Source organism: Martes martes, assembly GCF_963455335.1.
Source record: "Martes martes genome assembly, chromosome: 14".
NCBI classification, from domain to species: Eukaryota; Metazoa; Chordata; class Mammalia; order Carnivora; family Mustelidae; genus Martes; species Martes martes.
Genome location: NC_137902.1, coordinates 7,452,688 through 7,475,701, shown reverse-complemented (window position 1 = coordinate 7,475,701; position 23,014 = coordinate 7,452,688).

The window sequence follows — 23,014 nt, the reverse complement described above, 5'->3', positions numbered from 1 at the left end:
TTTTTGGCCCCCAGCATCCTTGCATGCCCTTTCCCTATTTCATGAAGCTTGGAGCAAGGCAGAGGCCCTATCCCATTACAGAGGCTAAAAATGCCAGAAGCCCCTGCCTTCCCAGCCCCCCTTGCCGCCAGGGGAACAGACATTTGATGGGTTCTGCCTAGGGCACCGGGGTGGCTCTGTCGGTGAAGCATCCGACTCTCGATTTCGGCTCAGGTCATATCTCAGGGTCCTGCTATCAAGCCCTGCATCAGGCCCCACACTCAGCAGGGAGTCTGCTTCTCTGCCTCTCTCTCTCAAATGAATAAATAAATCTTAAAAAGAAAAAAAAAAAGAGTTCTGTCAATTAGGTGCTCATGGAAGCCAAGGACACAGAGTCTGGACACCACGTTGGGGAGGTTGGGAGCAACAGATATACCCACACGCCAGCTCTAGAGGCTTCCAGGATTAGGTTCAAGCAGCAACGGCCAACTCATTCACCATCAGGGTCACTAGCACACGTGGAGGTGTCCGTTCCCGCTCTCCCAGGTGTCTTCCAAGGGCAGCTCTGCGGAGTGATTCTGAACCCTGAGCCCGGCTGCACAGCCTCCTGACTAGTCCTCTGGCCATCCTGTGAGCTCCTCCCTAGCATTTAATGCATTTCTGATTTGCTTTAATGAGCAAAATTAGCTTCAGCTGCTTGCAACTCAGCTCCCTGATGGACACACAGTTCAGCGCACACAGCTCTCCTGGCTTTTGCCTGCAGCCGCTCTGGCTCTCGGATTCTGGTGGGAGGGCCTGGGAGTGGGCCAGGGACTGAGCTCTGTGTGACCTCCTGCATTCAAGCCTGGGCTGCTGGCTCACTCCTCTTTCCAATGAGCAGGGCTAGGGACTGAGCTGGGCCCCACCTCCTGCCAAAAATTTCAGATGTTGAGGCCCTAACCCCCAACGTGACTACGTTTGGAGATGGGGCCTTTATGAGGAACTTAAGGTTAGGTGAGGTCATAATGATGCCGCCTCATCTGGTAGGACCGGTGGCTTTGGAAGAAGAGGGGGACAGGCATCCCTCTCCCTTCCATGTGAGGACACAGGCAGAAAGCATTATCTGCAAGTCAGGAAGGGGGTGCTCCCTGGAAACCGCCTGTGACAGGGCTTGTTCTGGGACTTTCCAGCCTCCAGAACTGTGAGAAAATTAATTTCTTTTGACTGAGCCCCTCCAGCCTATGATATTTTGTTACTGAACCCCAACCAGACTAACAGAAGCATATGAAAGAGTGATCTGAGTATGAGCTCTGGTAACAGCCGGCCTGGGTTAGGATCCTGGTTCCTAGGTGACTTAGGGAAGCGTGTTCTAGAGTAAGCTACTTGGGCTCTCTGAACCTTGGCTTTATCTGTAAAATGAAGGTAATACTGAAGCTTGGCAGGAGACATTCAGGATTTACTGTCTGCCTGGCAGCCCTACTCCGTCTCCCGGAGATGGAATCCGTCCTTCCTGGGGTAGATTCATTCATGACTCATTGAGGATGGCCGTGGGTCTCCAGGCTCATTAAGATTTCCCAGGATTTTTCTGACTATCTCAGGGACACCTGGGTGGTTCAATCAGTTAAGCATCTGCCTTCAGCTTGAGTCATGATCTCCAGGTCCAAGGAGCGAGCAGGTCAGCGGGCTCAGCAGGGGGCCGGCGTCTCCCTCTGCCTCTGCCCTTCCTCTATTTGTGCTCGCACTCTCTCCCTCTCCCTCTCAAATAAATACATAAGATCTTTAAGAAGGGGGGGCACCTTGATGGCTCAGTCAGTTAAGCAGCTGCCTTCAGCTCAGGTCATGGTCTCAGGGTCCTGGGATCGAGCCCCACGTCAGGCTCCCTGCTCAGAGGGAAGTTTGTTTCTCCCTCTGCTACCCCTGCTTGTGTGCTCTCTCCCTCTCTCTCTCAAATAAATAATTAAAAGAACCAGCTGAGGGCGCCCGGTTAGCTCAGTCAGTTAAGCATCAGACTCTCGGGTGCCTAGGTGGCTCAGTTGTTAAGCGGCTGCCTTCAGCTCAGGTCGTGATCCCAGAGTCCTGGGATTGAGCTCCACATCGGGCTCCCTGCTCAGCAAGGAGTCTGCTTCTCCCTCCCTCTGCCTGCTGCTTGTGTTCCTTCTCTCCCTGTCTCTCTCTCTCTGGGTCAAATAAAGAAAATAGAATCTTTAAAAAAAAGCATCAGAGTCTGGATTTCGGCTCCAGTCATGATTTCAGGGGGTCTAGAGATCAAGCCCCATGTGGATCTCTGTGCTGGGCGTGGAGCCTGCTCAAGGTTCTCTCTCTCCTTCTCCCTCTGCCTTTCTCACCACCACCAATCACAGGCGCACATGCTCTCTTTCTCTCAAAAAAAGAAAGGACCAACTGTTTTTGCTGGGATTGCTGTAAGGGCCACAGGCAGCCATCTTGGCCATAATGCCCGAAAGGGCCTTTGGGGTGGTGAAGTGGGAGACAGCAGAACTGGGATTCAGCCCCTAAATGACAGCCAAGAAGATGGGGCATGCTGACACCTGCCAGCCCCTGCTTCCAGCTGGGCTTGACACTAATTACGCTACTGAACCTCTTAGTTCCATGAGCCAATCATTCCTTTTTAGCTTAAGCTGGTCTGAACTGGGCCTTTTCACTCAACTGAGAGTCTCTGAGGATTAAATGAGAAAACACAGAGAAAGTGTTGACCATGGAGCCCAGGACAGAGTCTGCCAGGTTTTCTCTCCCAGGACACTGGGCAATGTGGTAGGATTCCTGGCTGACCCAGGTCCCAGGTCCTCTGTCACTCTCTCCACTACCCCAAGGGCAATCTCTGATCATGGCCCATGACTACCTGCCACCAGGATGTACTTCAGCCTGCCCTGCCCCCCAAGCTCCATGTTAGATGAAGTGTAGGCTTATTCTGGGGCCCTGGCTACACGTAATTTTTTTTTTTTAGATTTTATTTATTTACTTGACAGAGATCACAAGTAGGCAGAGAGAGAGAGAGGAGGAAGCAGGCTCCCCGCTGAGCAGAGAGCCCGATGTGGGGCTCGATCCCAGGACCCTGGGACCACGACCTGAGGTGAAGGCAGAGGCTTTAACCCACTGAGCCACCCAGGCACCCGGATACACGTAATTTTGCATCCCTCCTAACATTTTGCTGTGGGCTTTATTAACCTTAAGAAGTAGAACTGCCAGTTATTGTACCAGCAAAAAGGGTTTTATTCAGGAACAGCAGAGAATTACAACCCAGGACAAGCAAGCTACTGCAAAACCATAAGCCAGTCCAGAGAACAAAGGAGAGGAACACTCTTTTATAGAGAAAAGGAGGGTGTTGGGAAGGCTGTTATAAACAAAATGTCCGTTGGAATAAACTGGGAGTTTGAAGTATGGTGACTTTTCATTGGCTGATTTGTGACCATGTCTCATTGGCTGGGCTGTTGCCAGGGAAGAAGGAAAGTCTTTCCTCCTCCTGCTGGGAGAGAAAAGGTCCCCCTCTGCCTGTTGGATTTGCAACTGACAAGGCGGGTAGAGCCCGAGAGCTTCCTCTGCCAGCTTCCCAACTCCATTCTAAACCAGGTTCACTTTTATTAATTTTCGCATTTTCCCACATCATTAATATTCTTGGAAAGCCTGACTTTTCAGGGTCTGGGTGGCTCAGTTGGTTGGTTCAGGTAGTGATCCCAGGTTCCTGAGATCAAGGCCCACATCAGGCTCCCTGCTCAACAGGGAGTCTGCTTCTCCCCCTGCCTTTCCCCCTGCTTGTACTCTCACTCTCTGTCAAATAAATAAATAAAATATCGAAAGAAAGAAAGATGCTTTTAATGTCTAACCTTTCAAAATGAAGGTTTCCCATCATTTTTGTCAGCCATCCAATTGTCTGACACTAAGGTTATTGCCCATTTTCTACTTTATGTTATGCTATAAAACCATATTTGTGGGGAGCCTGTGTGGCTCATTTGTTAAGCATCTGCCTTTGGTTCAGGTCACGGTCCTAGGGTAGGATCAAGCCCTGCCTTGGGCTCCCTGCTCAGTGGGAAGCCTCCTTCTCCCTCTCCCACTCCCCCTACTTGTGTTCCCTCTCTCGCTGTGTCTCTCTCTGTCAAATAAATAAGCAAAATCTTAAAAAAAAAAAAAGCATATTTGTATACATAATTTTGACTGCATCTTGGGCTACTTTCCTGGATGGGTTTCTAGAAGAATGAGCAAGCAGTGGACATTATCGGAGGTCTTGAGGGCCACTGAGATGAGCAGCTTTGAAGCAGCATCTGCACCTTTTTTCAACACCCCATATCACTCTTAACCAATCCTCATTGTTCAAAATTCTTCCACTAATTTCATGCTGTGGGCTGGGTGCTAGAGTAAGCATTCTGCATGTCTTTTCTTATTCATAACAAGTCTACTGCATGGATAAGATTATTGCCCAGTGTTAGGGGTACTTGGAGGGCACTGTCAGTTAAGTGTCCGACTCTTGATTTCAGTTCAGGTTGTGATCTCAGAGTCCTGAGATCAAACCCTGAGTCAGGCTCCATACTCACCATGGAGTCTGCTTAAGATTCTCTCTCCCCCTCTCCTTCTGCCCCTCCTGCTCATGCTCTCATTCTCTCTCTCTCAAATAAATAGATAAATCTTTAAATACAATAAAATAAGATGCCTGGATGACCCAGTCAGTTAAGCATCTGCCTTCGGTTCAAGGTCATGAACCCAGGGTCCTGGGATCGAGTTCTGCTTCGGGCTCCCTGCTCAGTGGAGGTCTGCTTCTCCCTCTACCCTTCCCCCTGCTCATGATCTCTCTCTTTCTCAAATAAATAAATAAAATCTTTTTTTAAAATAAATAATAAAATAAAATTGTAAAAGGTTATTGCCCAGTTTTAGAGAAGAGGAAACTGAGGTTCAAAGGAGGTTCTCAACTTGCCAAAGGCAACACAGCTAGAAAAGATAGAGGCAGGATGGGTTCTAAAGTTGTCTGACTCTAAATCCAGTGCTGCTCTCCCACCATGAAACTCTCTTGGGAGGGAGGGATCATTTCCTGCCGAGAGTCTAGCCTGAAAATAATTCCCCCTGCTCGTGCCTGGATACTACCTATATAATAACATGAAATATCCCACTAGAACCACATCCTAAATTATTTTAGGTCTGCTGTCATCCAGATCACACCTTAAGATAATCAAGGCTGTTGCATTGAGGACCCATTCTATTTTTTTTTTTATTTTGTTTAAATTCAATTAATTAACATAGAGTGTATTATTAGTTTCAGAGGTAGAGTTCAGTGATTTATCAGTTGTATATAACACCCATCCTCATTACATCATGTGCCCTCCTCTTTTTTTTAAGATTTTATTTATTTATTTGACAGACAGAGATCCCAAGTAGGCAGAGAGGCAGGCAGAGAGAGAGGAAGGGAAGCAGGCTCCCCGCTGAGCAGAGAGCCTGATGTGGGGCTCGATCCCAGGACCCTGGGATCATGACCTGAGCCGAAGGCAGCGGCTTAACCCACTGAGCCACCCAGGTGCCCCACATCATGTGCCCTCCTTAATGCCCATCCCCAGTTATCCCATCCCCCCTCCTCCCTCCCCTCCAGCAACCCTCAGTTTGTTTCCTATAGTTATGAGTCTCTTATGGTTTATCTCCCTCTAATTTTGTCTTGTTTGATTTTTTCCTCTCTTCCCCTATGATCCTCTGTTTTATTTCTTAAATTCCACATATGACTGAGATCATATGATAATTGTCTTTCTCTGAGTGACTTATTTCATCTAGTCTAATACTCTCTAGTTCCATCTGTGTCATGGCAAATGGCAAGATTTCATTTTTGATGCCTGAGTAATATTCTGGGGTGGGTGTGTGTGTGTGTGTGTGTGTGTGTGTGTGTGTATACATATGCCACACATTCTTTATCCATTTATCTGTTGATGGACATCTGGGGTCTTTCCGTAGTTTGGCTATTGTGGACATGGCTGCTATGAACACTGGGTTATAGGTGCCCCTTCGGATCACTACATTTATATCTTTGGGGTAAATACCTAGTAGTGTGATTGCTGGGTCATGGGGTAGTTCTATTTTTAACTTCTTGAGGAGGCTCCATACTGTCTTCCAGAGTGGCTGCACAAGTTGGCACTCCCACCAGCAGTGTAGGGGGGCTCCCCTTTCTCTGCACTGAGGACCCATTCTAAAGCACAGTTGCATGTACCATGAAGAAAGTTCTTACATGGAACAAGAGCCCCATGAATGGAGCATCTACTAGTCTGGGGTCTTTGAGATGCAAATAACCCCTTTGGTCAGCAGAACAGCAGCCTGGACACTAGTTTACTCTTCCTTTCAGTGGCACTGTTGGGTCCCTTCCTGGGGCTGGGCCAGGATGACAAAAGATCCCTTTTCCTTCCAGACCCCTCAAAGCCCCTCCGCTAGGGTTTCTAGAGGCAATGTAAGCTTGTTCCAGTCCCCTCATCTCATCTCCTGCTTCCTCCCCAAAGTGCTATTAATAAAGATATCTCATTATATAATTTTTCCCAAATTACAGTATGCAAGCCTAAAAGAAATTTAAGGGATTGGGGAGAAATGCCATCATTTCCCCCCAATCATTGCTGTGGGTTTTGGACAGAAGGACCTGTTCTGGAAGGGCTGTGTTTAAAAACTAAAACAATAGATCCCAAATGGAGTCACTTATGCTAAGCCCCAGGTAACCAAACCCACACTTAATTAGTTTCAGCTTTCCCAGAAATGGAATCTTAAACCAGTCAATCAGGGGGCGCCTGGGTGGTTCAGTCAATTAAGCGTCTACCTTCAGCTCACGTCATGATCACAGGGTCCTGGAATTGAGCCCCACATCAGGCTCCCTGTTCAGCGGAGAGCCTGCATCTCCCTCCCTCGGCTGTTCCCCCTGCTTGAGCGCGCTCTCTCTCTCTCTCTCTCTCTCAGTCAAATAAATAAACAAATAAAATCTTCTAAAAAAAGAAAAAAAAAATCAGGAATCCCCTGCTCAGCACTAGTTCGGTCATCTGCCTGATAGACCCCTGCCATCCCCTAAAAGAAAGTAACTTTGCAATAATCAGCCCTCTGTTTTGCCATTTAACCTCCTTATTCCCACTCCCTTCTGCCTGCAAGTCTCTTATTTTGCTAGAGTGGATGCTGCCCGATTCTAATTGATTTTTGCTCAAACCCTTAAAATGTTGAATATGCCTCAGTTTATCTTTCAACAGCTGTCAGGTGACTTCTGCAAGAAGGTGGGCAGAGCCAAGATGCATTCTAAGTCCCCAAGCCCTGAGCCCATCAAACCCTCTCCAGAATGCCCGTCATCGGATGGCAAAGCCCCCCTGGGGTTCAGGGACTGGGATTCCCCTTCTCCCTCCACACCAATGTCCCATGTGATGTTACAGACTTGTGAATGTAGGTATGAAGGAATTCTTTTTTATGATTCAACTTCAAAGAGCTGATGTGTACTCTGACCCTAACTTCTGGGCACCCTTTCCTGGGGGATGGGAGTGGTATCTTTCCCAGCTCCCCAGGTCCCTGCAAGGGTTATTCGCAGAAGTTCTGCCCAAGTTTTCTCTCTGGCATGAAAAATCCTACAGAACAGCCTTGGGAGTCTATGGCTCTGCCTCTCTATCTAGGCTGGTGCCCAGGGTCCCCAGGGGCCAGGGGAAGGGGTTCCCTGCCAGACTGCTGTGCTCGTTTTAGAGGGCCGGCTGTTGTACAAAGCAGCACCCCGAGGCTGTGCCCTCTTTGGGGGTGAAGACCACATGGGGGTCTTCAGGACCTTCCTCCTGGGGCCTTTTCCTTTCTGAGATCTTTTTTCCTCCTTTTCCACCCCAGCACCCATCCCCCGACCTTCTCCTGAATCAGCCAAGTGTCCGAGGCGGTTGGCAGAAGGCTCAGCTCTTGCTCTGGGCACTGAGAGCTTGGAGGAAATGGAGAGAGGCAGCGGGGTACAACGATGGCATGTGGGGCGCACCCTCCCTTACCCTGCTTCTTTCCTAAAGGGGTTGGATACCCCCCAGCCCGTGGAGACCCCCCAGCCCGTGGAGAAGAAGGTCTTCAGTGGACCATGGGTCCCTCCTGGTCAGTCCGGTGCCGAGCCAGCATCTGGGGCCGCAGACTGTGGCCTGGTAGTTTCCCGATTTCCACATGTGTAAAGTAGGTGCAATCATTATTTCTAATAATATATACAACGCACTGATTATATCACAAATACATGTGTGTGATTCCAGGGGCTTGGTGTCACCCAGCTGTGGGGCTGGTTAAACCACCCCTGGGAGGCTGGCCCTGCTCCAGCTGGTGACACGCTGGAAGGTGCCCGTGGAGAAGGGGAAGGTGGCTGCGCCGGGAGGAGGGAAGCCTGGAGGAGCAGAGCCCACGAGGATGGCCAAGACTTCACATGCATGGTGGGAATGGCCTGGTTCTGGCGCCCTTCGTCCCAGAGCCCAGCGGCCCCCGGCCAGGAGCAGCAGAGGCTGAAGGAGCGGCTGAGGCCATGCGGGCAGGTAAGCCCCCCGCCTGCGGGACAATGTGTGTGAGCTGCGGGTACGAGCTGCCTCCCACCCGTCTAAGGTGAGGGAACGTGGCTGCCACCAGGCTTCTTCCAAATCTCAGGCAGGGGCGCCTGTGGGTCAGCCCGTTAAGCATCCGACTGCCGGTTTCAAAGAGATCGAGCCCCACCACCGGCTCCACACTCAGCCCAGAGTCTGCTTGGGACTGTTTCTGCCCCTCCCCGCTTTGCCCTTTCCCCTTTGCCCCTCCCCCCATGCCTCTACCCCCTCTGCCCCTCCCCCTGCTTATGCACTCTCTAAGATAAATAAATCTTTCAAACAAAACAAAACTCAGGCCAAATGGCTCATGGCTCCAGCCAACCCAGAACTACACAGGGAAGGGCGCTCTGGGGAATGTGCCCCCCCCACACACACACACACGTGTCCACTACCCTCGGTAGTAACTTGGGCCACCAGACACTGCAGCTTTGCCCTGGTGGACAAGATCGACCAGAGGCATCACCAGCCGACCCCAACCCTGCAACAAGACCGGGGCCACACTGGGTCACCGCAACCAGTAGATCTCCCTCTCTCGCAACCTGGGAAAGCTGGGAATGGAGATTTGGTACCCAGCCTCCTTCCAAAAGGCCCTGGTTCCTTTTCTGTCTCCCCTCGAAGAAAGTCAGACGTCAAGATGCACCCTCTTGCCCCCCCAGACGAGGTGCCTGCAGGACCACGGGTGGGACTCTTCAGGTAAACAAAGACAGCAAACTAACTCCCACCTTGTCAGACAGCGTGTTTCCTGTGGTGTTCGGGTTCTGGAAGGACTCGTTCGTTCTGCGAGGGTCGAGACAGAAGCCCGGAAGGCGAGATGCTAGCCTATCACCAGGAGTTCCCTCAGAGATGAGATAATGGATGATTTTTCTGCTCTCCTGTATGCCTTTTCTATACTATATTTTTCAATGAGCATATATTACTTTTAAAATTTAAAAAAAAAAGGAGATTTATAATACAGTCAGGCTTCCCCTCACCCTCAAGCCACTCGGAGCAGGTCAACGTACTTAACGCTCAAAGGCCCAGCCAGGGAGAGCTTGGGCCAGGCCGAAGGCCGGCGCGATCCTGCCTGCCGGGCACCGTGGAAACACACAGTAGCCAAGCGCGGAGGCCATGTCTTGGCCTTTCAGACCCTGAGGGCATATCTGGGGCATGAAGCTGCCAGCAGGTGTAGTCGTCAGTCTCTGGCCTGACAGTTTGCCGACGGTCAGCAGAGATCTCAGGGTAGGGAGCTGGGCCCAGCATCCCGATGCAGATGGGCTGAGCGGGGGTGAGGGAGAGCGGCAAACACCGCAGGTGCTGGGGGTACAGCCAGGGCCTTTCCCAGGGTGGGGGGGATCTAGCCCAGGGCACGCTGTTTCGAAGGCACGAAGGCTGGGGAGAAAGTTTGCAGAGAGACAGCTTGTCCAAGGAACAGGAGAACCAGCCAAGGTCGCTGGAGCCGAAGGCCGCTCAACTCCAGATGGGCTCCTCGGAGAGCCGCGCTCAAGCCGCTCACGGCGTGGATGCGGAGCCCACAGGACATGCGTCAGGATCTCCAGGCCCGTAGCTTCGGTGCCCGAACTCAGGTGTCCCTTAGCTCAGGGCAAGTGGCCGACTGTAAAAGCTGGAGAAGCAGCAGGCACCTGAGAAGGCTGATACGCTGGTACCTTCCAGCTGACACGCTTGTCACCCACGTACTTGCTGAGGCAGGAAAGGGACCAGTGCCCCCGTCCACACTGCGGGAGATGCGGATCTCACTGCAGGTGATTCGTACCCCAGCCTGAGAAGCTGCTCCTTCTCTCTCCCCCGCCCAAACCCAAGCGTGCCTGCTGCCAATTAGGGCGAGTTTCTGTGATGCCGATGGCCCTTCAGACAGGTGGCCTGGGCAGTGACGCGGCTGGTCCTCCCTGCGTCAGCTCTGCCCACTCCGTGGCCAGGAAACAGCACCACATCCCACCGCCAGGCCTCTGGGCCCGACTCCCCCGGTCCTTTGGCAACTACACTCCTGCTAGGCTGCGAGGCACCATTTAAATACGCCTGGGTGGCTCAGTCCGCTAGGCAGCTGCCCTCCACTCAGGTCATGATCCCAGGGTCCTGGGATGGAGTCCAGCATCGGGCTCCCTGCTCAGCGGGGGCTCTGCTTCTCCCTCTGCCTCTGCCCCTCTCCCCACCTGCTCATGCACGTGCTCTCTGTCAAATAAATAAAATCTTTTTAAACATAAAATAAATGCCACCTCTTCCATGCACCTGTCACAAAGCCCAGCTTCCCCGTGCTCACACCCAGCTCTGCCCCACATGTCCATGCGCCTCCCCTAACTTGCCCGAGGTTCACTGTTTTGGTCTTTCTACTGCTCGGTTTCGCTTGGCTCTCCCCCTCTGGCCTCTGGCACTGTTCTCTAATCACCCTACAAACGCTGGCTGAAGTTGAAGCTGCCGGCCAATCTCTGAAATTAATCCATCTCAAGATTTCCTTGGCAGTTTTCCATAAATTGATTCAAGATGCCCAGCTGGGGAGGGGGCAGGCACATTGAGGAAATCAGAAACCAGCTCCTCCCACCTCCTCGGCAAGCCTTCCAGACTCTGACTCGTCCGTCTTCCTTCACGTGTGCATTTAGGGGAGCAAATATCAGCCCTGGAATAAATACGCAGTTCCTCCTGAACCCCAATGCTGTCAGCACAACAAATCACCAGAAACAAGAGGCCCCTCCCGCCGTGAAGGACAGGCCTTGCTTCCCAAGCACTACTGGAAAGGCAGCAACATCAATAAGCCACCGTCGGAGCTGAGGGAGGAAATCAAAGCCTGTCCTGTCGAGGCTCCTCTGTAATTGATGTGCCACATTCGTGGGATGCATCCCGGAGAGACCTGGGGACACTTGGAGTGGGAAAGTCAGGTGACCACAGGGCCAGTGATGTCCGAGCCAGGACAGGCACCCGAGGGGCACCCCCTGAGGACAAAACTGCAGTCACATGGGGCACCTGGGGGCACAGTCGGTTGAGCATCCGATTCTTGGTTTCGGCTCAGGTCATGATCTCAGGGTCGTGGGATTGAGCCCCACATCCGGCTTGGAACTCAGCTCCAAGTCTGCTTTTCCCTCTCCTCCGCCCGTCCCCATGCTCATGTGATTGATCGATCGATCAATAGATAGATAAAATCTTAAAAAAAAAAAAAAACCTGCAGGAGAAGCACGCATCCCACCCACACAAACCCCAAACCCGTCGCTTGCTCAGGATCCCTCAGAGAACCAGAACCTATTCCGCTTTGTGCCCCTGAGCCAGGCCTCCGAGCAGGACAGACAATGAACAGCTAAAGGCAGCTTCCTGGCCTCTGGGGGCGCCCTCTGTAGACACCCAGCTGGGCACCCCCATGTCCGTGGCAGGTCCTCAGGAAAGTTGGCTGGATTATGGAGGGATTCCAAACGCCCAGCAGCTGGCACGTGACCATAAAGAACACCTGGTGTGACTTAGTCCCAGGAAAACAAATCTGTCAACGGTTGTCCAAGATGAAGTCATTCAGTACTCAGAGAGTGGACACTTCTCTTCATCGCATCACTGACCAAACTTTCTGGATGTGATCATCGCATTTTTTATCAGAGGGCTCTCAACCAAAACACCTGGAAAGTCTGCTATAAAGCTGCATGGTGGGGGGGGTGGGATTCCCCCCAGCTAGAGGGCTCCAGAGACTGAGGACCACTGGATCGCAGAGAGACAAAGTTGGGGGCGGGGGGGGGATGTTGTCCTAGCTCCACCTCTGATATTCTGTGTGTTTGGGGTCAGTCACTTTGCTGGTCCGAATCTCAGCTTTCTCATCGGTAAAACAGACATAGTAAAATCCCGCCCTCCTCGGACCACATAGGTCTGCCCGAGACACAGGAGCCCACCCTGCGGACCTCATAAAGCAGCTGTCAGCCACAAATATTATTTAATTTATGTAACAAGGCTGACTTTGCTCCATGACACCCAGATGCAAGGAACATGTCACTTGATAATTTTTCCAAATTACCTACTTCCTCATGTTGAGTGGATATGTCATTCGTACATGAGGGTTTGGGCCTAAAAGAGAGCAGACACAAACCAGGCTCCTTAACTCTGATTTCCGACTCCAGAGAGACCACTGGGTTGGAAGTCCCATGACCTGGGTTCAAGGTCAGCTCCTGTTACCAACTTCCTGCATGTCGTTGATTAAGTCTCTCCTGCCTAGGGCTCCGTAGGGTCTTCTAGCTCTGAAGTTCAAAGTCTCTAGTTTCAAGGGTAAGACCTTAGAGTCAAGGAAGTCATAGATTTATTTCCAGACTCTCTCATCTTCGACTCCATCCGCCCACTGAGGCTTCCTTCAAACCCAGAGCAGAGGCAGAACTGAGGCATTTGTCAGATTCTCCAGACACTCGGGCACCCAGGGACCGTCCTCGGCTCCACCCAGCCTCGCAGAGCCCCAGCCGCGCTCCCTCTCCCACCTCGAGCCGGAATGGAAAACCCGTCAGGCTTTAAGGGACGGCTTGAGAAACAGCAACCCACTTTTCAATCCAAATCGCGAATTGCTTTGGGAACCATCTGCTAGCTAAGCAAACCTTCCCCATTTTTTACCTGCCCAAGCACATTCTTCTGCGTCCTTGAGAGAGAACAATGGAAATGAGCTCTCCCCTCACGTGGGTCATGGAATAATTCACACGGGAATTCACCATGTGTGTGGCCTCTGTGCGGGGGTCTGCCCACCACTGCCAGGCACCTGTCACCGGGACGCCGTATGCAGACCCGAGTGTACTGCAGGGAGTCGTCCAGGACCCCTCCTGGCACAGGACCCCTCAGCCCTGTGGGGTCTGAGAGCCCACTCACTCTCTCTCTGGTTCTGGTGGGCCTGTCCTGCCCCGCTCAGCCCCAGCAGTCACTCCAGCAGCCGGCAGCTGGCTCCTCCCCCTGGTACTGGCCCCGGGACCCACTTACTGCGCTCCAAACTAGCCTCCGCAGTGTCTGCTGGGTGCCGGCCTCCGTGCCAGGCATAGACTTTGGGTAGACCCAAAGTCGGTGACCCTGAATGAGGCCACCAGATGGTCACCAAGATTCATTAGACCATTTCTAAGCAAACAAGATAGTGCTGTTGTAAAAGCAATCGCATCTCCAGAAGGGTCTAGAAATGACTCTCAGCTGCCCCTCCTGGTCCTTGGCCTGCATCCCTGCACAAAAGCGGGTCCCTTTTCCAGGAAGCGCCGGGGCCCCCCTGGGGGCTGTCTTCATGCTGTCGATCAGCACATCTATGGGAATCTCCCTCACTTCCCCCACCTGGAGCCCTGCGTGGCCCTGACATTTGCCCTGTGTTCGGTGAGGCCACCTACCACGGGAACAAGAGGTGATGGGGACCGTGGGTCCCCCAGGGCGGCACAGTCCAGTCGCTGTGCAGTTTTCCGTCACACGCCCAGGCCCCATCCACCCTCCAGAAGGCGGACTCACAGAGAAAGTCCCAGCCCCCGCGTGGTGTGACCTTGGACAAATTGGTGAACCTCGTGGAGCCTCCACATTCTCACCTGTGCAATGGGGACAACATCCCGCTATGAGATGGAGTGAAAGTACCTGCTGTTTCACGGGGTTCTCATAGCCAGGCGCAAGGAGAATGAGAACTATGTGCACAGTGCACTGAGCAGAGGAACGCACTGCTTGGGAGCTGCCTCCTGCCCCGAGCCCCGCCCAGACACCCCAGGGCTAGTGGGGGTCTCCATCTCCGCCCCTGTCGCCCAGGATGCTGAGGGCAGCCGTGTGCAAGGCCTGGACCTCCCAGAGCACCAAGCAGGGATCTGGTGAATATTAGCCTGCCACCTAGGGCTGGGTTTTGCCATCCCACTGGGGAGGACTGAGACAGCATTGCCATTTTTTTAAAAAAGGTGTGTATTTCTTTCTTTCTATCTTTCTGTCTTTATTGAAAGAGAGAGAGAGAGAGAGAGAGCGCGTGCACATGAGTGGTGGGGGGAGGGCAGAGGGAGAGGGGGAGAGAATCTCAAGCAGACTTCCTGCAAGCATGGAGCCCGACGATGGACTTGATCCCACGACCCCAAGACCATGACCGGAGCTGAAATCAAGAGTCTGATGCTTAACTGACCGAGCCCCCCAGGAAGGAGCTGAGCAATGCCGTTTTTAACAAGCTCCCTGCATGGTTCTGGAGCAGCTGGTCTGCCGAGCCGGGTTCGGACTTTGGGTCCTAGCCAGTCAGAGGCAGCCGGCTCTTCGGCAGTAGGGCCCCCCACTCCCCTACCCCTCCCAGCCTTTCCTGCAGCCCACGAACTGCTAAGGTCCCCCGCACCTAATTAGCAGGCAACTCCCGTTCTGGGAGAACTGAATGGGTCCCTTCTGCTCGAGGGCGTCCCTCACAGTCCCTGTGTAGCCAGCCTTCATCCCAAGCAGGCCAAACTGGGTCCTCAGCTGTTTACCCGCCGTGCAGTTTTGCCTTGGCCTCCTGGCTCCCACCTTCAAAGCCACGATCAGGACCACACTGGCGCTCCTGTGGAGTTGCGTTTTCCTCTGGAGAAGTGGCCAGCCCCAGGCAGGGCTGGGGCTGGCTGCCACAGAGGTGCCTGGGGCTGGCTGTGTGCAGGGGGTGTGTCAACCCAAACAAACATACTCTGGGGGTGAGAAGCACAAACAGTCAAGGCCGGGCAGGAGGGAAGACCGAGTTCTGGCAAAGGGAGCCATGCACCACTCCCGCAGCCCAGCGTGCTCCACACCCAAGGATACAGAGCTCCCCCACCTCGAGGTAGGGCAGCCTAAAGAAGGCTCCACTGAGACAGACATTCCTCCAAATGGGGGGGCCAGACTCCTCCTCACCGCAGGACAGAGCCCTGGCTATACCCACAGGCAACCTGGCAGAAGCTGTCCAGAGAGGGCCACACTCCAGGTGGGGTGGCATGGGGTCACAACTCTGCCTGGGGACTGGGGCTCAGCCCCACGCAGTGGAAACAGGTGAGGGGCACAGAAGTCACGGGATGAAGTCACGGGATGAAGCCACGTCCCCCACCCCTGGCCTCTAGGCCAGGCTGGACCCCGCCCCACCCTGGGCCCTGCTTACCAAAACAGCCCCAGCCACTCTTGGGTTGGAGAACACGGGGTCCCTGTGGTCATGAGCATGGGGTCTGGAGTTTCCATTAACTCCAATGCGTATCCGGGCTGTGTGGGTACCAGACCCCATAGGGGTCAAGTCTGAACGCCTCATGTCTGAAGACCCCAAGAACTCTCCAACCTCCCTGGAACGAGGTCTGGGAACTACCAAGTTTGCAGGGCTGCTAGAGTGGTCAGTGAGTCTGGAGCATGACTGGCCCCCATGAGGAAGGAAGGATAGGATTATTACTCACTCATCAGGTTGAGACCCATGGGGATAGGGACAGCCACTGGGCAGGTGAACCTAGGATTAGGACCCCCAGGCCACCCAAGCCCAGGGAGCACTAAGCCCTCCTAAGTCAGGTCCTGCCCAAAGTTTCAAACCCAAACCACTAAAATCCCTTACTTTTGACAAGGCCTTGTAGGTTAATGGGTTTGGAGTGGGTACCTCCCCTACACCCCATGACCTTAGCACCCCCCTGCCCTGAATTGGGGCCCCTGGGGCCCTCAACCTCAGGAGGGTTGTTTGAAGCAGGATTCCTGGGGCCATCCAGACCTACAGAACCCACCCATGGAGCTGGGCCCAGGACACCTGCATGTTTATCAAGTCTCAGGCCATCCCAGTGCCCTTCAGAGTTTGAGAATTCCCAGAGGAAAGGTTGGGGCAGAGAGCGAGAGAGGCAGGACCAAGAATGCAGTACACTGTCCCCAACCCAGCACCTTGCTCGGGTTTTCTAAAGGAGGAAACTGGTCCAAGTCCATGGAGCTGGTAACTAGCCTCGAGCAAGCTTGCCCACACACACCCCCACCAGGCCCCCAGCACCTGGCTCCTCCCTGGGGGAGGAGGGTATCACTCCTCTCAGCTCCCCACTCCTCTCCCTCCCATCCAGGAGCGCAGCGGCAAGCCCAGGTCTGGGCCCCAGGCACTGGCCTTGCCCTTGGCACCCACACACCCAGGGCCAGGCCAGACCTCGCTGGCACAGGACCGTCACAATCTCAATGACCCACGGCCACAGCCAGGCCAGCATCAGGTCCCACATCCCGCCACTCACTGTACAACTCAGCCCCCCAACCACCGGGACAAAAACTGAGGCGCAGAGAAGCCAGAGAACCACCCCTCCACCCGCCACTGTACTCTCCATCGCACCCCTCCACCCCTGCACCGTTCCTGCGGGACCTCAAGCTGCAAATCCCTCTGGTCCCAGCAGGCTCCGGGAGTTGCCAGGAACCCGGGACAGAGGCCCTTCCCGTGGGGTCAGAGCGCCCCCTGCCCCTGCCCGGGGGACGCACAGGCGGCCCTCCCTTGCCAAGTTGGTCACCGGCCCCGCGCGGGAGCCGGTGGGAGCCCAGGTTGCTCGGGAGCCCGCACCTCTGCGCAGTGAAGAAGAGGGGTGCAGCGGGGCGCAGCGGGCGGCGTCTGGGCTCTGGGAGGGTGAAAGCGATTCGCAGAGCCCCGACAAGCCAGATGGTCGAGCCCTAGAGCCACGTGTAGGCGCCCGGGGCCCCCACGGCAACGCGCTCGGCTCTGCGGGGAGCAGCCGCGGACGCTTGCTTTCCACGTTTTCCGACTCCCTACAAGGAGCATCTTTCACTGGAATAAAACAAGGATCCCGAAAGCACACAGCATTCCGCGCGCGGCCACCGCCGCCCCCGGACCTCCCGCCCCGCCCCGGCTCTGCCGCGCAGGGACCCTGGGAGCGCCGGCGACCCCCTGGCCGCCCCAGACCCCGCCCCCGGGCCACCCCGGTCACTCCCCCCACCCCCCACCCCGGGCCGGCGGAGCCTCCGGGCCCCCAGCGCTTGCGCGGGGCGCGGAGCCCCGAGGGCAGGCCCGGGGAGCAAAACTTTGCAGACAGCGCCCCCTGCCGTCCCGAGGGGCCCCGGGCCCCGAGCCCGCACGCGGTTCGGGCCAGGCCGGGTTTCGCTGAGCGGTGCTGCATCCTGGGGGTGAGCCCTGTCCTCCGCCCGCACCCGAAGCCCCTCCTCCGCACTAACGGCCCTTCCCCTGTCCAAGGAGCTGACTTGGAGGAACAACTGTCACAAGAGGCTCTAAGGACCCGAGGCTGGGAATGGGAACCTCGCCACCCGCGGGGGCCGCTTTCTGGCAGGTCCCTATCTGGAACCTCCGGCGGGCTCCCCGGCTCCCCAGCGGGCGAGAAAGGCGTGCTGAGAGCCCAGCGGGGGGCGGTGGCGCTCGGACTGATCCAAGCACACACACACACCCCGGGCGTCACCTCCAGAGACCGACTCAGCCAGAATCACACTTGAAGAAATACTGGCTTAATTCAAACCCTCGTTTCCTAAAGGACAGACAGGCGGTGACTCGCCGAAGGCCACGGAGGGAAGAGCCAGGCTGAAGTCCTGAGGGTCCACCTGCCATCCCGTCCCTCGTCCCACAGTCTGGGAAACCAGGAGGCTGTCCCCGGCTTCCGGGCCCTGGCCCCACACGCTGGCTGTGCGCCCCCCGCCCCCGCGCAAATGCCGGCCCCTCCCCCAGATCCGGGTGCTAACGTGAACCGATCCGCAGAAGACCTCCCGCGGCTCTAGAATTCCTCAGCCAGGTTCGCGCAACCGGGTCCTCCCGGTGAAGGCCTGCAGCCCTGTGTGCTGTTTGCATACTTATTTTGAAATCACCCCCAGGAGTGATGACTCACAGGTCATTCTTAATAACATGGCTTGGCACTCAGGAGTCACTAAGTTAAAATGTTTTGTGATAAAACGGAAGGTAGAAGAGATTGGGGGCTGGTGAATCCTACCAGCATCTTTGACTTTCCATTCCCCAAGAGGAAGATCCACCCCATGAGCCACCAAGATCAGAAGCCCCCCCCCCCCCCGCCCCGGGCCCCCCACGGCCGATTCACACAGCAGCGGGAGCCGCAGTCCTGATCAGGCTGTTTTGAGCCCGGTTCCGCTCTACACCCCCCCCCCACTTATCTTTAGCCACCATCTGCTCTGCACTTGGGTTTTGTGATGCAAATTATAAAAGCCATATTAGCTCAGATATTTCATTAGCGATTTGCTGGACTAGACTAGTGCATAGGGGGAGAAAAATCTCATTTGCACGTTAATCAAAATAAAGGCTCCTCTGAAACATTCTATATGCACGAAACAGTAGAGTAAGTCCTGAAATATATTTTCAAGTTTTTCCTAAGTGGACTAAGCTGCTTTTTTAATGTATTACTCATTTGAATGGCTCCTGCTGGTATTTTTAAGAATCCATTGCCCAAGTTAGGAACAAATTGAAAAATGCTTTTACACACATTTGGGGCCACTCTTTAGACAAATGGAGGCATTGTCTGTCCCCAAACCGCTAGTCCCTGGGACTACCCCCTGCCTCCCCACAGAAGCCTCGCCCAGGCCACTCAGAGCTCCAGGCCTCCACCACCTTATTATTATTTTACAATAACTTAATAATAATAATATATAATACATAATAATAATATATAATATATAATAATACTAATAATAAACTTAATATTAAGTTATTATTTTAATAATTATTTTAATAACTTAAGGCAAGTTTCTTTGCCCTAAGACTTCATTTTCTCATCTGTGAAATGGGAATGATTGTATCTGTGGTAAAACAACACATTTGGAATAGTGCTTGACACATACTGGTTAATAAATGTGATTTCTTTGAACCACTGCCTCTCCTCTGGGGCTAGCCAAGTGGTACTAAGTACTTTTCAAATAAATGTACTACTGCCTGGGGGCGCCTGGGTGGCTCAGTCAGTTAAGTGTCTGCCTTCGGCTCAGGTCGTGATCTCAGGGTCCTGGGATTAAGTCCTGTGTTGGGCTCCCTGCTCAGTGGGGAGTCTGCTTGTCCCTCTCTCTCTGCCCCTCCCACACCCCTCTAGTTCTTTCTCTCTCTCTCTCTCTCTCCCTCTCTCTCTCTCAAGTAAAATCTTCAAAATAAGAAAAATAAATGTACCAACTAAAAAACCACGTGAAGTCCTTCTCTTTCACCAGTGGACCCCCAGGGCAAGCCCAGTGCCTGGCACAGTGAATTGGGTGAATGACACTGACATTCACACTCATCCACGCACACGTTCACCTTCAACACCCATTTTGCGAAGGCTGCACATTAGCATCCCCCAGGGGCGCGTTCAGTATACAGTCACCCAGGCCCTCTGCCCAGAGATTCTGATGCAGTTGATGTGAGGTGAAGCCTGATGTTGGTATTAATTCTTTCAGCATATCAAGTGACACTTGGTCAAGCATTAAGTGGCCCCCAGATGGTGTGCTCCCCTCTTGTAGGGAAGAGGCTGGGGGCTTTAAATTCCTAGTGCCTCAGATCCACTGTAATTTTTTTGAACTTTTTTTTTAAGATTTTATCTTATTTGAGAGAGAGAACAAGCAGTGAGGAGGAGCAAAAGGGGAGAGAGAGAAGCCGATTCCCCACTGAGCAGGAAGCCCGATACAGGGATCAATGCCAGGACCCCAGCATCATGACTTGATTTGAAAGCAGATCCCCAAATGACTGAGCCTCCCAGGCGCTCTTCAAATGCACCATAATCTTGCCTCATGTGCTAGCTGAGCTAAATCAGATGTCTTATCCCAACCTATTTTCTTGTGTGTGCAATGACAAATTTAGATCAGGTGTCCTAGGAAGTCAAAATGCAAAGAACAAATCACCGTCAGGGTGTCTTATGGGTTGAATTGTGCCCCTCCCTCAGATTAACAGGTTGAAGTCCTAATCCCCAGGACTTCAGAATGTGACTCTATTTGGAGATCAGGTCTTTCAGGTGGTAATGAAGTTGGAATGAGGTCATTAGAGTGGGCCCTGACCCAGTGCAACCAGTGTCCTTATAAGAACACACACACACAGAGGAAAGACCATGTGAGAGACGCCCCAAAAGAAACCGGCCCTGCAGACACCTTGTCGTCAGGCTTCCAGACTCCAGAAGTGTGGAATAAATTTCTGCCATTTAAGACATCCGCGGTAGTTCCTTAAGGCAGCTCAGCCAATCAACGCGTGGCGTGTGACCACTGTAAGTACGAAGGAACACCTGCATTATCTTTCTTTGGGCGATTCACCCCAGGGCCTGTATCCGGGCATCCCATACTCTCCTCGGCTTCTGCTTTAGGCCACTCCTCCCCTTCAGGGCACACCAGCTCCGTCAACTCTGCCCCTGCTCTCCCCCTCTGGCTAGCACCCTCGTTTGGAGGTTCCCTCTTCCTCCCGTTGAGAGTGGCGGGGACCCCTGAGTGGGATCACAGTCCCTAGGCCGAATCTGCTCCTTTTAGGTTAGCAACTCACTGATTGCTCTAGGCCTCTGCCAGGTGCTGTGCCGGGGCTTTACACGCCCCATCGCGTTTAACGTTCCGGACCTCTCCGGAAAGGTATTAATTATCCCACTTCCTCTGAGGGGGCAATTGAGACTCTAAAGACAAGTCTATAGCTCCCACATTCCCAATCCTCTACCTCCTTCCTGCCTCCCCCCTACCTAGGCTCCCCATCACCAAGCTCCCCTCTCACTCCACAAACTGTAAAGTGAAGCAAGCGCCTGGGTCTCTCAGTCTCGTTCTCCACCCCACCACGGTCCCTGCAGGCATGGCTAGCAAACCAGTAAGCATGCACTGGGTGAACAGGTCTGCAACATGCCCCGGCATGCTTTTCTATCTGGCGTCATCCCACATCTCTGCTTCCTACTCTTCTTCCAGGGATGCCAAAGGAATTAGGGACTCCCTAACATCCCACCTTCTCGCATGCAGGGATCTAACTGTTCCCCACAGCACCCTGTGCTTTCCTACAGGGTCCTTTCTCAAACTAGGCCCACAAAGGATTTAGCAAGAATCGTGGATCTGTTAAATTCACCCAGGCTTCAGGGCTTCTCGGATGGGTGAGAATTGCTGAATGCCCATTGACCTGACTCCAGCCTGATGGTCATAGGCCTGAAGTCAGCATCTGCATCTGCATCTGCAGGAACTGGGGCCCCCGGGGCACCCACTGGAAATGCAGCATCTCAGTGCGGTTCACACCGAATCTGGATCTGCGTTCTAGTAAGAGCCCTGAGCCAGGTTTCTGAACCCCAAGTGCAAACAGGATTCTCTTGGGGAGCTTGAAACTTACTGGAGCTTGGGTCCCACCCCACAGCCTCCCACAGCCCCAGTGACGCTAACGTGCAGCCTCAAGGCCACCTGGAGGTCCAATCAGGGGCTTCCGGGGGTTTGGAGGGAAGGCTGAGAGACGGGTACCCGGTCCTGGAGTGCAAACCGGGGATGCAGAACTGGCAGCCCCTGAAGGTCTCAGGAGGAAGGTCACACTCCAGTGTGCCATGTGTCATACAGACCTGTCGAGCCCCTGCCGACACTTCAGTCAGAAACCCCCACCCAGGGGCGCCTGGGTGGCTCAGTAGGTTAAAGCCTCTGCCTTCGGCTCAGGTCATGATCTCAGGGTCCTGGGATCGAGCCCCGCATCGGGCTCTCTGCTCAGCGGGGAGCCTGCTTCCCTTTTTCTCTCTCTCTCTCTGCCTGCCTCTCTGCCTACTTGTGTTCTCTATCAAATAAATAAAATCTTTAAAAAAAAGAAAGAAAGAAAGAAACCCACACCCAGACCAGTAAGCACTGCCATGGGTAAGCGCAGACCTCCCTGTAACCGCCCACATTCAGTCATGAACCCCATGCTGCTACGCGGTAACTCTTTGGAACCTGGGGGGGCGGGGGGCAGGGAGCCACAAGCACTCCGGCATTTTAAAGTTCATTCTTGAGGGGCACATGGGTGGTTCAGTCGTTAGTGTCTGCCTTCAGCTCAGATCATGATCCCAGGGTCCTGGGATCAAGCCCCACATCAGGCTCCCTGCTCAGCCTGCCTCTCCCCCCTGCTTGTGTTCCCTCTCTTGCTGTGTCTCTCTCTGTCAAACAAATAAATAAAGTCTTTGGGGGGAAAAAAGAAATTCCCAGGACACCTGCTGTCCGTCGGCAGAGCCTGCCGACTCTCGATCTCAGGGTTATAGGTTCGAGCCCCTTGTTGGCTATAGAGATTACTTAGAAATAAAATATAAAAAATAAACAAAAATAGGGGTGCCTGGGTGACTTAGTGAAGAGTCTGCCTTCAGCTCAGGATGATCCCAGGGTCCTGGGATCGAGTCCCATGTCAAGCTCCCTGCTCCGTGGGGAGTCTTCTTCTCTCTCTCCCTGCCACTCCCCCTGTTTGTGCTCTTTCTCTCTGTCAAATAAATAAGTAAAATCTTTAAAAGTAAAAATAAAACAAAAAATAGATAAAAATAAATAAAAGTTCATTCCCTTGGACACAGCAATCCACCTCTAGAGACCTCCATAAACACAGACTGTATAAACATTAAGCAGATACAAGCTTTGCTTAAAGAAGTAAAAACTAGAAACAACCCAAGAGTCCCCCAATATGAAATAGCACATCCACATGATAGTCCCTCAGACTGAGATGAACTTGAAATTACTGACACAGAAAAGCCTCCAGAATACTATGTTCAGATAAAAAAAGAAAAAAAAAGTTG